We start from the raw sequence: 23308 nt of genomic DNA on the forward strand, positions 1-23308 counted from the left end.
TAACATACACTGTAAAAAATATCTGTTAATTATCTGTTTCTGTATTTAGTAATTCCCAAGTGTGTTTTATTTATGTACGGTTTTGAATTGAATTATGAGACCATGATCTCTGATTTGTTAACTTTTGATGTTGAAAATTCAACATTACAGTTAAACAAAGTTACGTTTATTGACATTTTAGTAGTTTGAAATAATACAACTTATAAGAAAAACATGTTTAGACAAATAAGTCTACAAAATAAAAGAAAAAGTGCTACCAGTTTATTCCCAGGTATTTGTACCAACACCTACCCGGACAATATATCGCTTTAAACTATTTAAAATGCCAAGTTTTCTCTTTTTTATTTATTTCTTTATTATTATTATTATTATTATTATTATTATTTTACTTTTTTTGAAGGTTAAATGTTTTTGGGAGAAAAATCAAAAGTCCCAAAATGAAAAATATTAACTAAAAACTTTAATCACATATTATGGAAAACTGCTAATTTACAGATATTTTTTACAGTGTAGTTGTGCACGTTTTAGAAATGATTTGCGAATGCCTTTTAATCGCCAATATTTTTTTGAATTTTAACAAAATTTCATTATCATGGCAGAACTGCAATTGGAGTAGAATTGCACTTCTAAGTGAAATTAAACAAAACAGAGATTTTGGTTCATATTGACATGATAGCATCAAGGAGTTGCTGCAGATCTGTCGGCTGCACATCCATGCGAATATCCCGTTTGACCACATCCCAAAGGTCCTCTATTGGATTAGTTCTGGAGGCTGTGGAGGCCATTTGAGTACAGTAAACCGTCATGTTCAAGAAACCAGTTTCATATGATTCGCGCTTTACGACATGGTGCGTTATCCTGCTGGAAATAGCCATCAGAACAAGGGTACACTGTGGTCATAAAGAGATGGACATGGTCAGCAACAATACTCAGGTAGGCTGTGGCATTGACACAGTGCTCAATTTGTGCTAATGGGCCCAAAGCGTGACAAGAAAATATCCTCCACACCATTACACCACCACAAGCAGCCTGAACCACTGAAACAAGGCAGAATGGATCCACGCTTTTATGTTGTTGATGCCAAATTCTGACCCTATCATATGAATGTTGAAGCAGAAATCAAGACTCAGACCAGGCATCATTTTTCCAATCTTCTACTGTCCAATTTTAGTGAGCCTGTTCAAATTATAGTCACAATTTCCTGTTCTTATCTGACAGGAGTGGCACCCTGTGTGGTCTTCTGCTGCTGTAGCCCATCCGCCTCCAGGTTTGGTGTGTTATGCGTTTCATAGCTGCTCTGTCTGCATACCTCGGTTGAAACGAGTGGTTATTCGAGTTACTGTTGCCTCTCTATCAGTTCGAACCAGTCTGGCCATTCTCCTCTGACATCAACAAGGCATTTGCGCCCACACAACTGCTGCTCACTGGATATTTTCTCTTTTTCGGTTGTTTCTGAAAATCCCAGTAGATCAGCAGTTTCTGAAATACTGAAATCAGCCCGTCTGGCACCAACAACTATGCCACGTTCAAAGTCACTGAAATTAGCTGCTCGGTTTAAACTGCATCAGATCTTCTTGGCCATATCTACATGCCTAAATGCATTGAGTTGCTGCCATATGATTGGCTGACTAAAAATTTGCGTTAACAAGCAGCTGGAAAGGTGTACCTAATAAAGTGGCTGGTGAGTGTACATTTGACTCTTGATTTTTTTTTTTTTAAGTGAAAACATAAAAATATCCTTTCAGTGCTAATAAATTCATGTTTCGAGGACAAAAATAAATAATTATTTAAAATAAAATAAATATAAATACTTCATGGCATCAATTACAAAAAGAAAAAACATAATTGCTTCAAATACTTGTCAAATTTTTAAGAAAAGCAATTAAGGAACAGACAGAACTGTCAGCATTTAAATTATATCTGTACTTTGCAGCAGGCAATGGTCGACATCTGATTGAAAATATAGCGATGTACCCTAAGTGTGGTGCTTGGACTCAATGGGATTCCTTTGCATTTCTTTTCAGAAGGGAAAACAGCACGAATGGCTTGAAGTGGTGGTGTAAGACAAGTCACAAATAGTGAATTAATGTGAAAACAGCACAAAAGGGAGGTAAGATCATCTTCATGCAACACATTACGGAATAAGGCGCAGACCCTGAAGACTGGCACTCTAAACAGTTTCCTGAATTGATTTCACAGTTTATTCCCTTCACAACCCATGCTTTTAAATATGCTTTCAAATGCCGCATTATGGAGCATTTACTGAATGCTGCCTTTAAATGGAGAAAGCCAACAAAGACACTCACATGTGTTTCGATTCAAGAGACTTGCACATCAGCCCTGCTTGAACATTAGGAATATTCAGAATGCAGTCACAATGAGATTCTCAGACCTGTTTTTGAATGCTAAATTTAGTTACATTCACCAAGAAAAAGTGCCATTCATAATTGAAATGAAGAAGCTTTTAGAAATTCCAAGAATTTGAGCCGAGGTAGAGCAGACAGCATGAAGAATGGCAATTCAAACTTGGATGTAGGAAAGTAGAATTAGAATGAATTGAACACACACACGCAGACTGATAGACGGATGTATGAGACCAGAATGATGAATGGATGGACAAAATAAAAAAAAGATGGATAGATGAAATGATAGAAAAAGGAAGAAAAAATTATAAGTAAATGCTGCGTTTTTATGTTTTGATGTGATGAATGGGATGAATGGTATAGATGGATAAATGAAACAACAGTCAGTGAAGGAAGGAAGGAAGGAAGGAAGGAAGGATGGATGGATGGATGGAAGATGATGATTGTATGGACTGATGAGTTGAGATATGATAGATGGATGGATGGATAAAAGATGATGATTGGATGGACTGATGTGTTGAGATAGGATGGATGGATGGATGGATGAAAAATGACGATTGGATGGACTGATGTGTTGAGATATGATGGATGGATGGATGGATAAATGGATGGATGGATGGATGGATGGATGGATGGATGGATGGATGGATGGATGGATGGATGGATGGATGGAACAAACAACAGTGAGTAACTGGATGGATGGATGATGGGAGAAAGGGAACAAACAACAGTCAAAGTGGATGGATGGATAGATGGATGGATGTAATGAACAATGAACCGTCAGAAACTGGATGGATGGATGGATGGATAAATGGATGGAACAAACAACTGTGAGAAACTTTATGGATGAATGGAAGGATGGATGGATGGACAGACGGATAGACAAAACAACAGTCAGAAATTGGATGGATGGATGGATGGATGAAACAACAGTCAGAAGAAGGATGTATAGAACAAACAAAAGTCAGAAATTGGATGGACAGATGGATCAAACAATACTCAGATGATGGATAGGTGGGTGGGTGGATGGATAGATGGATGGATGGAACAACAATGTGACAATGTATGGATAGATGGAAGGATGCAACAGCAGAAGGTGGATGGATAGGTGGATGGATGGATAGATGGATAAATGGATGCATGCAGATACATAACGACGATAATTTGATAAATAAATAGATGACAGATTGTCTCAATGGACAACAGAAAGTACAGCTTCTAAAAAAACAAGATATTGAATAAATATAGCAACGCATTATTTCACATCATGTCTTCAACCGCAGAGCTTTATCTCTGCCAGTGTAATTGCATGATGGCATATGATTTGCTGTCCTCCTGACGTGAAACTCATTCACAGTGCAGGAAATTACCTCACTTTTATCCTTTTCCAACTCATTTTAAAATCTAGGAGCTTCACACAAGGACATACCTGACTGACTTTGGCCTGTATTTATCGGTGAAGACGTGTAAAGAGCTTGAGGAGAGCGAGTGAAGAAGCGAACGCCTTGTCTAATTTTCCAGAAATGTAGATTTAAATGTGCGCAGAGGTGGACACCTCAGTGACTCCTCGACAGTTGGATCTGATTATCTTTCAGGATGGGAAGCATTTCTGCTATCCTTATATGAAAGTTCAAAACCTTTGAGTTAAAATTCAGCAAGGCTTTCTGCTTTTAAACAGTCTTGACATTTCAAACAAACTTGTGGATCGGCAAAAGACTCCAAACCGGATGATAGGAAGCCTTCGAGCTGGAGACGCCGGATGTATCCGGGGACTTTTAGGGATGCTTTTCCATTTAACCTTGTACTTTGCAGCCAAACCTCAAGGTAGAAGCTGTCCACTCTAAAGAACACTACATTAAATAGAAATGCTGCCCAAGGACTTGGCCCCGGGCCATCTGAACAAATATATATTTTCTCTTTAATTACTTAACCTAAGAGGTTAATCTCCAGGGATGTCTTGGATGGGGGCTTCAGCTGCAATCCATCTGAGTTTACCATCCCACTCCCGATCATCAAAATCCCTGCCACGAGGCAGAGGCACCATGATGCGCCTCTCAGAAATTGGGCTGAGCATTAATGGCAGGCAGAGCGGGGCGACATTTGAAGCCTTCCTGTATACGCTTTGGCCTGAGCTCTCATCTCAGCAGGTTCAAGGACCTTGCGCCATGCACAGCTGCCCACTTCAATAAATGCACAATCTGTCAGTGTTTGCTGCTGTTGGGCGCCACCGGCGACTTGCACTTTCCATTAGCGATCATGCTGAAACATGCACGAGGAACAGAGAGCGAGCCAAAAGACACATTTATGCTCACACTGGGGCTCGTTCACTAATCATCGTGCCGTTTTCTTTAGTAATGTGCATAATAGCTACATGTACATTAGAAAGGGTGTCTAAACAAAAATATGAATATAAATATATGAACCAATTCAACAATAGGTATTCTTATGGATCCCATAATATGTACTGCATTCTTTTATTGTATTTATTTAATTTTAATTTATGTATTTATTACAGTTGAAGTCAGAATTATTAAACCCCCTGAATTATAAGCCTTCGTTTATTTGATTTTTTTTTTTACCCAATTTCTGTTTAATGGAAAGAACACATTTCTAAATATAATAGTTTTAATAATTAATTTCTAATAACTGATTTTATCTTTGCCATGATGACAGTACATAATATTTTACTAGATATTTTCAAGACTTCCATACAGCCTAAAGTGACGTTTAAATGCTTAACTAAGTTAATTAGCTTAACTAGGCAGGTTAGGTTGATTAGGAATGATGGTTTGTTCTGTAGACTATCAAAAATATAGCTTAAAGGGACTAATAATTTTGACCTTAAAATGGCTTTTAAAGAAGTAAAAACTGTTTTTATTCAAGCCAAAATAAAACAAATAAGACTTTCTCCAGAATAAAAAATATTATCAGACATACTGTGAAAATTCCCTTGCTCTGTTTAACATCATTTGGAAAATATTTAAAATAGAAAAAAAAAAAAAAATCAAAGGGGGTTTAATAATTCTGATTTCAATTGTGTGTAATATTATACTATTTACCATGTTTTTAACTTTACTTGGAATGATTTTGTGAATTCGCCAGGTCATAATGTTATGCTAATGTGAATCAAATAAATGTAAAAACAAATGCAAATAGTAACATATAAATGCAAATATGAACATGAAGTCGTACGTGTTATTATAGAAAAGAATATTATGTATTAAACACTATTTTCTTTATCTGGATTAGGATTTTTGTTTTATACAAGTCTCTTATGCATCTATTACATCTTACATTATATCTTACATTAGCACAAGTCTGAATGGTGATTTAGGCATTTAAAAAATTGCTTGAGGGGTTTATTTACAATTGTGCATGCTCAGGGTTAGCAAATGAGACTCACTGTGATCATCAGGAGGACCTGTAATCCTCAAACCCTCTTTAAACTCTCAAACACACTGATGAGCAAATGCAAAAAAGCCAGTGTTGGAGCATAATGAAATCCAATGATTTATTCAGCGATCTCCGGGTGTTTTAGCCTGTTGCTCCGGGGACCCGAGCAACTCTATGGCTTTGAAGTGCAACTCAGATAGAGAGAGAGAGAAAGAAAGAAAGATAGAGAGAGCGTTTTAAGTTTATTGCCTGATCAGCTTCTCTGCCAATTTTAATGGCAAAAATAACACATTCCAATTAAAAAGGTTTATAAGAATATAAATTCATAAAATACAATAAAACTCTACAACAATTTAAGATTTACTTTTTACTAAAATTATATATTTTTAAGGATTCACATTTAATAACGATTCCTTAAAAGCAGAGATGCTCAATGTTGGCCCATTGTAACCTTTGATTTGGCCCACTATCCCATTTGAGAGGAGAATCAGAATGATGGAGAGGGTTGGGGCAAACGCCTTCAACACAGAGATCATCGTTTACTTGACGTAACCTTTTTTGTTTGTCTTATTGCTGCGCTACAAAAAAGCTAATTGAAATTAAAGGTTTTAATTATTGAATCAAATTTTTTGAAAAGTAAATAGTCACTTGACAGAGGACTATGAAATCAGCGAGCAAATCAATTTACTTTTGATTTAGGGCACTGCAAAAGTATATGTTCAAACTCTATTCTGTTATTGCAGCATTGCTATTTTGTAGCAACTTCTCATTTAAATAGTTTGCTATGATTCTAGTGTGTTAAATACACATCTTTTATAAATAATCTCATCATGGTTTGAATTGAAAGAATAGTTTGATTTTCTTCCTACTAAGGACTAATTTTTGGAAAGTTTATGATTTGAGCAATGACCTTAGCTTGCCATTTGTTTAGAATATATTTATTTTAATTTTTTTTTTATAGCTCATTAATAAATTTTATATATGTCAATAAAAACGGGGTGGAAATGTGCATACGCCACTTCATGGTTTCCGCTAGATTCATTCTTCCATGGCGGGGCGCCACACCAAAATTCATCGCGCCACGGCTACATTACAGCTTTTCAAGTCGTTTTTTTTTTTTATAGTGCGTTATAAATCGCACCAAATTTCCCTCGCGAGTGCCATTCGTGCCTCGTGTAACCGACTGATTGACCGATCCACCCACTCACCCCCTTCATTAAATCCAACCGATAGTGTTTTTAAAAGCACCAATTGACCAGGGCCCACCAACTTCCCTAAACACAACCGACAGAGTTTTGAAAAGCAATCCAGAAACATAAAGGCCATCATCTGATATTTACCACATTTTCAGCTTATACCACATCCTCACCCTGTTATTTACTAGTTTGTTTTATTTTTTGCCTTTTGTTTTTGTCTTAACTGCTTTCTGGAACCGATCTTTGCCGCACTTTAACCCCGTCATCGCGGTCACAGTCATTGAGCCACGTGACAAACTGGTAACAGTAGAAAAGCGGTCAAAAACAGAGTAAATCGGTCAGCTGGTAAACACGAAAAGGAACGGTGTAATACAGCCCCATAGCATTCGTTTAAAAGATGAAATGCAGCCATATGTTCTTCTTCCTACAAAATTTACGATCTCCAGAAATGTATATAGGGCTACATTTTTAGAATGAGTCTGTGTTAACTCTGACAGACGTGTGTTTTTTTTTTTTTTTTTTTTTTTTTTTTTTGCAGATGACCTTACAGCCATAACCCAGCACTGAAAGTACACTAATTAAATGAAACCTCAGTGCTGGGAAACACCAATACACTATGGTCAATTTAGTTCATCCAATTCACCTGCATATGCATGTCTTTGGACTGTGAGCGAAACCAGAGCACATGGAGGAAACCAACACAAACATGGGAATAACCGAGAATTGCAACCCGCCCCAGCCAGGACTCGAACCAGCAACCTTCTTTCTGTGAGGCAACAGTGCAAACCACCGTGCCACTGTGCTACCCCAAGCAAAAGTTGTGATCTATAAAAAACTAACTTGACCGAAAAATGTGTGCATCTGTAAGTAAACTGTAAGCAAGCACACATATAACTTAAATATTGACTTAATAAAACCACTTTAAATTATAAAACAATGGAAATTTATTCAGATGTATGTTCACTTTCAGGAAGATTTTAATGCAGTTTTTATAAAGCAGACCCCAGAGCCCTTGTATAAACAGTACGAAGGAAGAGAGACTCCAAAAAGATTACGTTTCATAAAAGAGCCATTTACAGCTGTCGGCAAACACAAACAGGCAAATGTGGACCTTCTCTTCGGTTAATGAAGTTTACTGTCAGATTTGCTGAACCCGAAATGTGTCAGGGTTTGAAAAGCATCACATGATTACAGCTAAAGCGCTGCCTTACACAAAGCGCAAACCCATTTTCAGCTTAACACATGACACAGCACTGCAGAGTTTGATTAAAACTGAGCGGCTGTAACAAGCAGAAAGCTCTTGAAGAGGCTGTTAAGCATGTCAGCGGATGTTGAGAGGGCTTCACGGTGGGATACGAATTACGCCGGAATATTTGTGCACCTGACATCAAGCGCAACAAGCACGTTTTGACGAGGGAAGCACCACAGTAAAATAATTACAACTGTGTGTGTAAAGATCACAACGGCTTCAGAATGGAAAAAAAGAATAAGACATCTCTTCCTCCTTCGGGACAAGTTTGTGGTGATCGCCACACACTGCGGAGAGATAAAGTTAGCGCTGTAATTATTCCGTTTGCACAGACATGGGCGGACAGGGATTTCAGATTCTGCTTTGTAAAGAAGCCTTTGAGGCTTTGACCTGCCAGTCTCCTCAAATGTATTGGATTGGGCTTTGCCCTGATAGATGGAGCTTGATCTCCACCTACAGGCTGCTGGAAAGTATTTTCTGCACATGATGCGGAGATGGGAAGGTGGAAAGGAGGGGGGCTGCAATCAATGCGACTAATTCAAGAACTGCAGCAGAGCGAAAATGCCACCAAGAGGAGGAAAAAAAGCAACCGGTTATTCTGTTTGAAAGCACTGCGGCTTCATCCGTAGAGAAAACAATATCTACATACCTTAATCGCAGTATAACGACCTGTGTGCGAAAGAGCTTGCAGGACGCAGCTATTGATTGAGGGCAATCTATTAATTACTGTTAGATTTCGCTGCAGCAGGTGATTTTAATGCAAATACCCAGCGCTCTTTGATGCTTGAGTGTTAATAGCGGGTGGTTGCAAAGCTGTGAAAAACAAAGACACTTTTTTATTTCCTTGGATGAGCTCTTGAGAGGTGTTGACACCACACTTTTTTTTTGCAAAAGATTCAGATTTGTTTCTACTCCTCCTGCTGCTTGGCTTCCGTTTCGCCAGATGAGACAGTTGTTCTTCTCCGAGTCCATCCCAAGAGGACGACAGGATGAGCTCGAGAGCAAACCAAAAGAAAGACAAACATTTGTCACCAGCAATACGAAAGCAAACAGCAAGCCTCTGCTGAACAAACTCCCGCACTCTTGATGACTGCAGTGTGTTGGATAGGAAAATACATGATGAATATCTCACCCTGCAAGGAAGAAATGCTAATGTGCACATTAGGATTAAACCAATACAGAATGTTTTAATAACATTAATGAAAGCAAATGGCCAGGTTTTGTGCACAAAACATGTTTAAGTGAAATGTGATAGATGTAAATGTGAAAATAAACAAATTCTGACATGTACACCTATCCAAGTTTTAAGAATGAAATATAATAACTTGAGTTCTAGTTGATCATTTGGTATCAAAAGTGGCTAATATGAAAGGCAAAGGCCTCTAGATTACGCTTATTAAAAAAAAAAAAGATCATTCCTTGATCTTTGATTATTTAATTAAGACAGTAAGATCTGACTTTGCTAAGAAAAAAGTCCTGTCATATTACAGAAATAATGTACAGTATAGAATATAAAGTCATGGTGCAGTGGAAAAAAAATAATTAATATTGTGTATGACTCCTATGAGCTTGGAGGACTGCATCCATACATCTCTGCAATGACTCAAATAACTTATTAATAAAGTCATCTGAAATGGCAAAGAAAGCGTTCTTGCAGGACTCCCAGAGTTCATTAAAATTTTTTGTATTCATCTTCAATGCCTCCAATTAATGATCATGATAAATTTTATTTTTTAATTAATTAACCAATTATTACACGTTTACATTTAATAATTGTTGACTCCTTGCTACTGTGTACAGTTGAAGTCAGAATTATTAGCCCACTGAATTATTAGATATCCTGTTTAATTTTTCCCAATTTGTGTTTAATGGAGAGAAAATTTTTCAACACATTTCTAAACATAATAGTTTTAATAGCTCATTTATAATAACTGATTTATTTGATCTGTGCCATGGTGACAGTAAATAATATTTTACAGGATATTTTTCAAGACATTTCTATACAGCTTAAAGTGACATATGAAGGCTTAACTAGGTTAATTAGGTTAACTACGGAGGTTAGGGTAATTAGGCAAGCTATTGTATAATGATGGTTTGTTCTGTAGATTATTGAAAAAATATATAGCTTAAAGGGGCTAATAGTTTTGTCCTTAAAATAGTTTTTAAAAATTAAAAACTAATTTTATTCAAACAGAAATAAAACAAATTTCTCCAGAAGAAAAAAATATTATCAGACATACTGTGAAAATCTCCTTGCTCTGTTAAACATCATTTGGGAAATATTAAAAAGAAAAAAGAAAAATCAAAGGGGGGCTAATAATATTGACTTCAACTGTATGAACAAATGTATTATACTGTAGAAATCTTCTTCAGCCATTCCAACTCGTCCCATTCTGGTCGGACCTTTTCAATATATTGATTCCCATTATATATCTCAAAAGGCACAGAGCAATAGAGAAAATTCACCTTTCCAACACCTCAATGACTCACGACACATACAACACACAAACACGCAATAACTGCCAAGTTCACATACACTCAATCCCTTTAAAGCTGAAATATTTGCAGGCTAGAACCATTTTTCTAGAATGCCGGATCGTCCTGCAGCTGAGGCTGTGTTAGTCATAATCACACACGTCATCATCAGAGGCTCATATTTCACCATCCTCAATCTTCTGAAGAAACTCAATCAGGCTTTTTAAAACATATATTAAAAGTTCCCTTTACAGCGCCCGTTTCTTAAATGACTCAGATTTATAAAACATACAATTACACAACAATTGCAGCATTTGTACATCCACTCCAAAGTTATTATAGTTTAGCATTTTTAAATGAAAATTATTTTAATTCAGTTTTTATATTTGCTGTAAATTTCAGTTAATTTCATTAATGTTTTGTTCGTTTCAATTTAGTTTTTATTTAATGAACACATTCCTATATATTTTTATACATTTAATTTTCATTTTAAGTTGAGTTAATCTAATGGATGAATGAAACAGAAATTGACCAAAGCCAAGTTTATTGTTTGCACAACTTACATTAACATTGCATCCCAAATGGCACACTATACACTATGTACTTGTGCACTTACACCCAGGTATATGAAATTAGTGTCATCCCACATGAAACACTAGCGTTTTTCTACCAACCGGAAATTCAAATTGTTTTCCAGATGACATTTGACGGTTGCCAAATTAGTGAAATAAATGACCAAACTACCCAATATTATATGGGTATAACCACATTCACCAATGGGAGGTGGCAAAATCACTAGCATGGGAGAGTTTTGTCAGTGCCCAATAGCTCTGCCCCTTCTGCTAAATTGCCGCTGTTGAGTGTGTAAAGTGTCCAACATATTCCACTTATTTTTAAAGGTTGAATAAGTGCAGTGAAAGTCATCTAGGTATTTGAAGAGCACTTATTATTTTATAACAAAAAAAAAAATATATATATATATATATGTCTGTGTAAATTCACTACTTACACTATTTATACTACAAAATGTGCCTAGAATAGAATAGTGCATAAGTACTGTATGTGATTTGGGTCACACTGTAAGAATTGTGCAAATCTCTTAGTAGTAAAATAAACTCACTGTCTAAACAGACACCGAAAGCAAAACCACAAAAATGCAACTGAAACAAAAAAAGTAAATTAAAAAAATTACTAAAAAAAGATTTAAGACAAAAGTTCTTCATATTAAAGACCATGTACTGTATCAAAGTCCCTTTAAGGCACAGGTCTCAAACTCAATTCCTGGAGGGCTGCAGCTCTGCACAGTTTTGCTCCAACCTTGATCAAACACAGCTGATCCAACTAATGAAGGTATTCATAACTCTTTTGAACACCTTGATTATTTAGATCAGCTGTGTTTGATAGGGTTGGAGCAAAACTGTGCAGAGCTGCGGCCCTCCAGGAATTGACTTTGAAACCTACGCTTTAAGGCAAGTCATTTTACCCTGCAGCCATCTTTAAGGGTTATGTCCCTCTGGCCTTTCTGTTTGAATAGGAAAACACCAAGTTCTCCAAAACCGCTTGCCAAGCTTACAATTAAATTTCACATTAAAATCACTAATAAAACTAAACAACAACTGTCTCTTTAGTTTTACTTCTAAACGTTTGAATCACATAAAATCTGCAGAAACTCATGTCTAGACTGAGCCCCTCCCTCAGAGATTCGTCAGTCTATAGTGATCAATGATTTGCTCCTGTTCTATAAGGCAGGGCTTTATTCAATATATTGACAGTTAAACTTTTCTCCATTTAAAACTATACCAGTAACAAGTCTTGTGTATTCTAATGTCTTTGACTGTATGTTGTTAAACATTGCAGAAGAGATAATTATTTTTGGGCAAATGATGATAACTTAGAATATGTTTTATGTAGAAAATATGTGAGTTATTTGTTTTGTTTTTTGTTGTTGTATATACAATAATCATGGGCTATGTCCGAAATCACATACTTCCATTCTATATAGTACACCAAAACAGTTTGTGAGTTGAGTAGTATGTCTTAATTACTAGAATTCAAAAAACAGTATGCGAAAAGTACCTACTTCCAGCAAGATTCTGAAGTGCACATCAGATGGACGCTACACTATATACTGTAAGAGAACTCATAAATGGGAGTGAAGCAACCCAACTGACATGGGTAAGTCACATAATGATGACAAAATGGCGGATGTAGTACATCCGAGTTCAATTCACACTACTCATTCAATCTGCACAGAACGTACTTTTCTAACGGTCGAGTAGTACATTTAATTCAAATGCAGCACCTACTGAGTAGTAGGCAATTTTGGATGCAGCCATGCACTTAATTGATGTGTCTGGCTGTAAAACCGCCATCTACAGGTATTTCTAACAGTATTAGGTCAGATTTTCTATAAAAACAATTACTATTTTTGCTTCATTCATTTTTTTAATTCAGTTAGTGTTTCAGTTTTTCCATTTATTGTGATTTTTTATTTATTTATTTCAGTTAACGAAAAATATTTTGACCAATAGTTTTAGTTTTCTCATATTAAAACAACCTTGATCCACTCAAACTCTTCAAAGCTGAAATATGTGCATTCTATAACCATTTTTCTGTTGGATCGTCCTGCAGCTGAGGCTGTGTTAGTCATAACCGCACACGTCATCATCAGACGCTCGTATCTCTCCCTTTCCTCAATCTTCAGAAGGAAACACAGTCACAGGTATCTGGTTTTCATCTCTCTCTTTTCCACCTCCACATATATGATGCCTGCACAGAAGACCACACGGCTCACCAGGACCACTTTTACAGTAGGCTTTTTCTCTTCGTTTCAAATTTCACTTTCTTTCAGAAGTACAAATAAAGCATTCTCGCGTCTCTTTGAGCGCAGTCTGCATGGTACAACCCTTGATCTTCCAGAAAACCCAGAAACGAAGCGATCAGGCTCTTTGTGGATGCCATAGCAAAGGAGGACGAGATGCATCATGGGAAACAAAGCATATATAGTGTGTCAAAGAACAGAAGACGATGTGGCATCAGAGTCGTGTGTTTAAAAGCAAAGTCTGAACGGTAATTCTGTGAAATTTGTCTTAATAAAACAGTTCATATACTTTCATTTAGAAATTTGTCTATTGTCTACTGGTAAATTTAAAGCTATCTGCTTAAACTGTGTTTAGTTAATAAAAAAAAAAAATTAACCACTTTACTCATGGTGCACTGCCAGCAGGCAATTCCTTTGCTTTATATAAATTATTAAGTGAATTTTTAGAAATTATACTGTACACTAAAATAACTTAATATTTACCCTCTAGAATCTGTTCAGCCATGGAATACAGCAAAAATTATAGTTAAAGGTGCAGTAGGTGATCTTCTACAATGCTAGCAGCTAAGCATAAATCTCTGAATCACAGTCCCTCCCATGCCGTCTAGAGGCACGCCTCCTTAAACACGAGGACAGCAAAAGAACCCTCTCTCGTGTTAAAAGTGCTTGTCCAGGGTCGTGCAAGCCAAACTGACATGCTATTTCAGAGTGAATATTTAGAGTTGCATGGTAAAGGAAGAGGGAAGAGACTAGGCGGAATAGCAGTATTTACTAGTGTTTTGTTGTTAAACTAATTCAAATCTACATTATCGATACTGTAAAAGATCCCTTATAAAACTAAAAATAGTTTTATCAATCTTTTACCGGAAGATTTTAGTGGCTGTACAACAGTTCTGTGAAGATATAACCCATTTGTAACAACAACATCGAACGTTACATCAGCTTTGCATGAAGCCAGAACAGTTTTAAAACAGAACATTACTCTCTCTCTCTCTCGTGAATGTGCTGCACAAACGGCAGTCAGCGGAGCTGCGTACAAAAGGCTGCGCAGTTGTTCAAATCTGCATTTGCTGACAGACAATTTGGCCTACTTATCGGAATTATGATAGATGCCGGCCCGACTCTATTTAATTGGATGAACATTTTTTTGTTTTATGCCTTACCCAAAATATAAAAATACATATAAATACATTAGATCATTTACTTTAATCATAACTATTGGAATGTGAAGAGATTTTCAACCTTCACAACAAAAAAATGCTTCTGAAGACAATCACCTACTGCACCTTTAAAATAGAATGAAAACCCCTTTTAGACCCATTTCAAACTTGCCTTTTCTATAAAGGTACTAAAAAAGTCCTATCTGCTCAATTATGTTCTTTCCTAGAGAAACAATATTTGCAAAATATTTCAAAATGTATTAGGGGCATTTCATAGCACAAAAAACGACACTCAAATGCCTTGCTCCTGTCTTCCAATAGTGGTTGCATTTCTCTCTTAGTGTTATTGGACCGGAGTGCTGCATTTGATACAATTGAACATAATATTCTCCTTGATAGGCTTAAAAATTATGTTGGTATTACAGGAACTGCATTGGCCTTGTTCAGGTCTTTTCAATCTGAACATTATCAATTTGTATCAGTTATTGAAGAGGCATAATACAGATCACACATACATTGTGGTGTACCACAAGGCTCAGTTCTTGGTCCCTTATTTTTCACACTATATATGCTAACGCAGCGATGCAGTGGCGCAGTAGGTAGTGCTGTCGCCTCACAGCAAGAAGGTCGCTGGTTCAAACCTCGGCTCGGCTCAGTTGGCGTTTCTGTGTGGAGCTTGCATGTTCTCCATGCGATCACGTGCGTTTCCTCCGGGTGCTCCGGTTTCCCCCACAGTCCAAAGACATGCGGTACAGGTGAATTGGGTAGTGTATGAGTGTCTGTTTGAATGAGTGTGTGGATGTTTCCCCAGAGATGGGTTGCGGCTGGAAGGGGATTCGCTGCGTAAAAATGTGCTGGATAAGTTGGCAGTTCAATCCGCTGTGGCGACCCTAGATTAATAAAGGGACTGAGCCGACAAGAAAATGAATGAATGAATATGCTACCGCTAGACGATATCATTCAAAACCATGAAGTTAGTTTCCACTGTTATGCATTAGTTCAGTCTTCATCTTCAGTCCAAAAATTGGGGGTGATTTTTAAAAGCAACCTGTCGTTTGAAGGTCAGATTTTAGGCAGCTATAAAACTGCATTTTTTTCTTCTTAAAAATGTTGCCAAACTTCGACATGCTATCAATGTCTGATGAGAAAAAGCTTATTCATGCTTTCATGACCTCTGCGTTAGACTATTGTAATGTGTTATAGGCGACTGCCCTGTTGGCCCAATTAACAAGCTTTAGCTAGTTAAAAATGCACTTTCTAGAACAATGAAATCTGATCATATTACTCCAGTTCTTTCATCATTATATTAGCTACCTATTAAATTTTATATACATTCAAAAATATATATTGACTGCCTACAAATCCCTGAACGTCTCAGCTCCCCAGCATTTGATGGAGCACCTGGTGTAATACAGCCCATCACGCCCACTATGCTTAATTAATTCTGGACAATCCGCTTGTTAAGTGTGACGTCACGCGGAGCGGCTTCCGGGTCCAAGCGCTCTATTCAACTGAATGGGGAGATTCATGAAATGGTAGTAATAAACCTTTACAAAGCGATTTAATACTTTCGAAAGTCACGATCGCAATATATATGTCCATGCCTAATATCCGATGGCCAGAAAGTGATTCATTGTTTTATAAATTGTTAAAATTTTGGTATTTGTTATGCAACAAGCCCAGAGATTGTTGTGTACACTATGACTTTATGTAAAATTAACTTTAATGTGTGATAGGAGTAAAACGCGATCATAAACTAATGATTTCTCCACTCAAATGAATGGCGGCTTGGACCCAGAAACAGTATACATACGTCACAAACACGTCACCACTTAACAAGCGGATTGATTATTCCCAGAATATCAAAATCAACTGCAGATGGTGGATCTTTCTCATATCTGGTTTCTCTTGAGTTTTTTTTTCCTTCACTTTGATCAAATGATGAAGTTTTGTTCCTCGCCACTGTGTCACTGGCTTGCTTAGTTGGGGACTTAAGAAGCTGTTTGGACTTCAGCAGTGAAAATTAAACCACACTGAAAAGAACTAAACTGAAATTCAACTCTGAAAACTGGACTGACACTGTTTCAATCTACTAGAACTAAGCTGCTTTGACACAATCTATATAGTAAAAGTGCTATAGGAATAAAGATTAATTGTGTTTTTGCTAAACTAAAAATATGTTAAGCTTAGGATACAGTTTTAAAAATAAATGTCTTAAGTCTACACTCTTTATCAGTACATTATTCTGAAAGAAACACAAATAGTTGTTTCATGAATTTAATGAATTTCTTTTAAAGTGCAATTAAAATAAAAAATAAAAACTTTTCAGTTCTGCTGACATAACTAAGTCTATGTGGATAAAGTACAACTGTATAAAAGATGTAGTGACTTCCTTTCTTCTCTGCGAAATGAAGGAATATTTTGAAGAGTTTTTTCGTACTGTTTTTATGCATTGAAAGTCAGGGGGATTAAAAACAAGTTTACCAACTTTCATTTTTCATAACATCATCTTGTGTGTTCTGCACAAGAAAGAAAGATTTGGAACAGCATGAGGGTGATTTAATAAAAAATGACATATTTCCAAATGCTTCAAACATTTTTGTGTTCATGAAAAGAAAGTGTGATCAAAAACATCTTTACTCCTTTTGCTTATATGGACTAAAGAAAAAAACATCCTGCACAAGAAAGTAAAGTATACCAGTTTGGAAAAGCATGAGGGTAAGTAATCCCTTTAAACAATCAGATTAGATATTTTTTTTCTTTAAAATATGCGAGAAGATCAGGCCAAGAAATAGCTTTTTGCTAATATGTTTGCTATTAAGTGGTTGTTCTGTGGATGCTTATTGGCCTAAGTCAAAATCATGAAACCTTCAAGTTAAGATTTTCTGGCACTTCAGGTTCCTCAGTGCAAGTATAAAAGATTTTATCATCTGCCAGGGCAAAAAAAAAAAAAAACTGCTTGCAAAGTAAAATTACACTTCTCTCTGCAAAAAGCTACCTGATTTGAGATGCCGGTAGCACTCTATTTATTTTCCAGCATGTGTACCTAAAGTTTGTTTACAGTGTGCATGCATAAGAAAATCCTGGGTAAGGATAAGGTACGGATAACATAGGTTATTGTTAGGTTCAGGGATATCACATACTTGTTACGCAGTTTATGAAATGTAATAGTATGTAATAGTATGTGCATACTACAGTTAGGGGTGCTGCTAGAAATTTTGGGCCAACATCAAGGAATTAAAGTAACTTATTCATTTTCACAAATTTAAGTGGCATAAACATAAAACAAACAAGTTGTCCAAAAAAAACTTAATAATTGTGTTGTTTCAGCTTATTTTAAATAAGTAGTTTGAACAAACAGCAAATGAGTGTTTTGAGTGTGCTGTTAATATTGTTGTTTTTAAACCTTTAGTTGGCAAATTGTCACAGTATATATCTAGTTTGTTGGTGTACTGCTTAAATACTCATAATACCAGATCAGCAGATATAATCTTACTTAAGTTGCCTATTTTCACACAGATTTAGGTCGATCTTCATTCTCTGATTATGCTCCATATGTATGGATTGAGGGGTGTCACGGTGGTGTAGTGGGTAGTACGATCGCCTCACAGCAAGAAGGAAGCTTGTTCGAGCCTCGGCTGGGTTAATTGGCATTTCTGAGTGGAGTTTGCATGTCCTCCCCATGTTTGCGTGGGTTTTTCCTCACAACCCCAAAGGCATGTGGTATAGGTGGATTGGCTAAGCTAAATTGTCCATAGTGTATGTGTGTGAATGAGTGTATATGGATATTTCCCAGTGATAGGTTGCAGCTGGAGGGTCATCCGCTGCGTAAAACATATGCTGAATAAGTTGGCGGTTCATCCCGCTGTGGCGATCCCAGATTAATAAAGGGACTAAGCCGAAAAGAAAATGAATGTATGGACTGAGCTTCAAGATAAACTTCATATTCAACCATCTATCCAACAAAAATATTTTAAATTCGGTCTATTTAAAACAGTGCACATTTTCTAGAATTGATTATGGTTTAGATATTTTTTTGTGTTTGTATATGTGTTGTAATCTATATATATATTGTAACTCTGTCCTATGCTCCAGGGTAGAGGACATATTCTATCTCAATGGGACTTCCCTGGTTTAATAATAAATAAAGAAATTACTAATAAAGAATATTCCCAAAGTTTGTAGGCCCTTAGAATCATCCTAACCTAGCTAGCTTATCAGCGCCCATGGCTACAGTCAAATTAAACTGCAACAAAAATCACTTCAAATTCAAAAGCAGAAATTTGAATCAACTAGCGAGGACAGTCTTGTATCGAAGATTGCAAATCTTTCTTTGACCAGTTTATTGCCCTTCAAGTATGCCATTAATGTGTTTATCTTCTTTAAAAAAAAAAATGTGAATGTTGAGTGGGCCACTCATATCCATCAATCACTTTCCAGTTTGAATCACACGTGTTTGGGCCATGGCTGATGTTTTACACTAGGTGACACTAGGAGCACGGAAACAACATGCTTCAACTTTAACAACTACCATCAAATCTGATCAGCCAATCACATGGCAGCAATTCAATGTATATAAACAAGCAGGCGTGGTCAAGAAGATGCTGAAGCATGAGAACGGCAAAAATAGGAGATTTAAGTGACTTTGAATGTGCAGTGTTTGCTGGTGCCAGACGATCTGATAAATCAGAAACTGCAGATCTACAGGGATTTTCATGCACAACTATCTCGAGGGCTTAGGGAATGGTCTGAAAAAGAGAAAATGTACATTAAGAGGCAGTTTTGTAAGTGAAAATCCCTTGTTGATGCTTGAGGTCAGAGGAGAGTGACTGGACTGGTTTGAGCTAATGGAAAGACAACAGTAACTAAAATAACCACACATCGCATCCGAGCTACGAAGAAAACAATCTCTGACCACAAAACACCTTGAACCTACTGCAGCAGCTAAGAAAAGGAAAATGACTGCACAATTTACGCAGGCTCACTACCACTAGAAAACAAAAGTTTGATAAAAGCTTTCCAGGTTAGGTAAGTCACAATTTCTTCAATGACATTCTGATGGTAGGGTATAAACAACAAAAGCATGGATCCATCCTACCTTGCATTAATGTAACAGGATTGTGATGGTGGTCATTTTGTTCATGGCACTGTTTGAACTCCTTAATACCAATTGAGTGTATTTTAAATTCAAATGCCTTGCTAATTATTGCTGCTGACCATCTCCATTGATTTATGATCAAAGAATACCCATATGTATGAATACACACAAACACCAAAGAATACACATATGATCTGTGGCAAAAAAAGATGCCTTGAACTCTGAGCTTAGTTTTTGATGGTTGATGACACAGCTTTGGTCTTGATGAAGTGTTGAATGATTTTTGTCCTGGGAGCACTGTACCAATATGGCGGCAGTATTGATGCATGCTCAGAGTCCGTATGCGATATTTAGTGTATATATCTATGGTAGACAGTCATAAAACAAACAAAAAAATTGGACTCTGTGGCTACATCCAAAATCATATCACTTACATACTATATAGTATGCTAAAAACAGTATGCGGGCAGAGTAGTATGTTCTAATTCACAGAATTCGAAAAACAGTATGCAAAAAGCACCCGAATGACCTACTACTTCTGTCGAGATTATGAAGTGTGCATCCGATGGACGCTACGCTATCCCATGTTGCACCAAGAGAGAATTTATGAATGGGAGTGAAGTGACGCAACTGACACTAGTAGGTCACATGATCATGACAAAATGGCAGACGTCAGAGTTCTATGCATACTATGGTTTTGATGTTAATATTTGTGATGGTGCGGTTTAGGGTTGTGGTAGGTTTAGACGTTAATAACTGTGATGGTTGGGTTTAGGGTTGTAACAGGTATAGATGTTAATAACTGTGATGGTTGGGTTTAGGGATGTAGCTGGTATAAACGTTAATAACTGTCATGGTTGGGTTTAAGGTTGGGGAAGGTGTAAACATTAATAACTGTGATGGTTGGGTTTAGGTTTAGGGAAGGTGTAGACGTTAATAACTGTGATGGTTGGGTTTAGGTTTAGGGAAGGTGTAGACGTTAATAACCGTGATGGTTGGGTTTAGGTTTAGGGAAGGTGTAGACGTTAATAACTGTGATGGTTGGGTTTAGGGAAGGTGTAGACATTAATAACTGTGATGGTTGGGTTTAGGTATAAGGAAGGTATAGACGTTAATAACTGTGATGGTTGGGTTTAGGGATGTAGATGGTATAAACGTTAATAACTGTGATGGTTGGGTTTAGGTTTAGGGAAGGTGTAGACGTTAATAACTGTGATGGTTGGGTTTAGGTTTAGGGAAGGTATAGACGTTAATAACTGTGATGGTTGGGTTTAGGTTTAGGGAAGGTGTAGACGTTAACAACTGTGATGGTTGGGTTTAGGGATGTAGATGGTATAAACGGTAATAACTGGGATGGTTGGGTTTAGGTTTAGGGAAGGTATAGACGTTAATAACTGTGATGGTTGGGTTTAGGTTTAGGGAAGGTGTAGACGTTAATAACTGTGATGGTTGGGTTTAGGGATGTAGATGGTATAAACGTTAATATCTGTGATGGTTGGGTTTAGGTTTAGGGAAGGTATAGATGTTAATAACTGTGATGGTTGGGTTTAGGTTTAGGGAAGGTATAGATGTTAATAACTGTGATGGTTGGGTTTAGGTTTAGGGAAGGTATAGATGTTAATAACTGTGATGGTTGGGTTTAGGTTTAGGGAAGGTATAGATGTTAATAACTGTGATGGTTGGGTTTAGGGATGTAGATGGTATAAACGTTAATATCTGTGATGGTTGGGTTTAGGGTTTTAGCAGGTACAGACGTTAATAACTGTGATGGTTTGGTTTAGGGTTGTGGTAGGTTTAGACGTTATTAACTGTGATGTTTAGATTTAGGGTTGTGGTAGGTATAGACGTTAATAACTGTGATGATTTGGTTTAGGGTTTTAGCAGGTACAGACGTTAATAACTGTGATGGTTTGGTTTAAGGTTGTGGTAGGTTTAGACGTTATTAACTGTGATGTTTGGATTTAGGGTTGTGGTAGTTATAGACATTAATAACTGTGATGGTTGGGTTTAGGGATGTTGCTGGTATAGACGTTAATATCTGTGATGGTGAGGTTTAAGGTTGTGGTAGGTTTAGACGTTAATAACTGTGATGATTTGGTGTAGGGTTTTAGCAGGTATAGACGTTAATAACTGTGATGGTTTGGTTTAAGGTTGTGGTAGGTTTAGACGTTATTAACTGTGATGTTTGGATTTAGGGTTGTGGTAGTTATAGACATTAATAACTGTGATGGTTGGGTTTAGGGATGTAGCTGGTATAGACGTTAATATCTGTGATGGTGAGGTTTAAGGTTGTGGTAGGTTTAGACGTTAATAACTGTGATGGTTGGGTTTAGGTGTGGAGTAGATGTAGACGTTAATAACTGATGTACATCACCATCATGCCGACAACATAGTTTTGACATGTCTCCATAACTTTAAGTTCTAACGTACTACAAGTTATGCCCTATAGGGCTGCTTCATGTTACGCTCCTGTCTAGTAGTTCAAGACAGAACCTATTACCTACACTTGGCACAGATACCAAGCCGACCAATCACAGAGCTTGCGACACATGTTGTTGCTTCTTTTTTGAGAGGTGTGATTCAGCATTGAAGTCAAGCACGGCAAGGGCTTTGCGACCACGCAAAAGTATACACAGAAGTATAAATCTGCCTTTAAACAGTGATTTCAGATGCAACCTGTCATACAAGATATTTGTTTACCTGTAAATGCACCGTGAATGCTTCATGTTCTCTATGAAAACAACATTTAGCTAATCTCCCTGCTTACGATCTTGTACAAATCACTCAGCAGTTCTCCTGCAAACAGAAGTTTCCTTGTCAAACTCTATCTTTGTGACTCATTGAATCAATTCTGAGCCCCGAATTGAATTTTGTTTTGTTCTTGGGGAACAGAGGCCGACAGCTGGACAGGGGATTTGCGACACATCTACCTGCACTGTCATCGTTAATCTTCGGATGCTTTTCTGACAATGCAAGTGAGGGTTTTTGATTGGCTGGTTTGTATTGGCTGACAGCTTGTCTCTAGCGCACTTGGCACTGCTCAACAGACGTCGTGCCGCTCTACTACTGACGGCCTGTTCCGCGCAGCATCTGTTTGCAAACTCTAATGATAATCAAGCAACTGTGCCATAACTCAATTTTATGTTACCTTGTCCCCGCTTCCAGCATCCCTAAAAGATATTATTTAAAGTGGAAGCAACGGAGGACTCAATTAAAGTCTGCATGTGTGTCACTGAGATATATTTAACACTATGAAGTCATAAAATGAGAATGCGGTTCCAAAAAAAAAAAAAGAAAAAAAAGACGTACTCATGAGTCCTTCCGACCTTGTTCAAGGAAAAGGTCACTGACTAATGCATTTTTTTTTACCCTAGCAGACAAGAGATTTATTCAGCTGAAAACTGCACTCACTTTAGCTTAATTTGACCAAGACGGTTCCACACAAATAAAACCATCCAGCGACTTAACTGCCAGCTTTTGTAGGCCGATGTCAGATCATGTGTGTGCCGTAATTTATAACCCAAGTCAATGGACATTAACAGCGCGCTGAGGA

The 23308-nt window shown here is 37.1% G+C and overlaps 1 protein-coding gene and 1 long non-coding RNA gene across 2 annotated transcripts in view; one reads left to right on the top strand and one right to left on the bottom strand.

Moving 5' to 3' along the window:
- Positions 1 to 23308, bottom strand: part of lmbrd1 (LMBR1 domain containing 1) — a 172495-nt gene that overhangs the window by 132036 nt on the left and 17151 nt on the right.
- Positions 20808 to 23061, top strand: LOC147834265 (uncharacterized). Its single transcript, XR_015506269.1, has 4 exons — positions 20808 to 21049; positions 21370 to 21593; positions 21870 to 22061; positions 22106 to 23061. It is a non-coding gene; the product is annotated as an uncharacterized LOC147834265 (long non-coding RNA).

The sequence above is a fragment of the Danio rerio genome, chromosome 13 (assembly GCF_052040795.2).
Source record: "Danio rerio strain M-AB ecotype USA chromosome 13, GRCz13ab, whole genome shotgun sequence".
Taxonomy (NCBI): domain Eukaryota; kingdom Metazoa; phylum Chordata; class Actinopteri; order Cypriniformes; family Danionidae; genus Danio; species Danio rerio.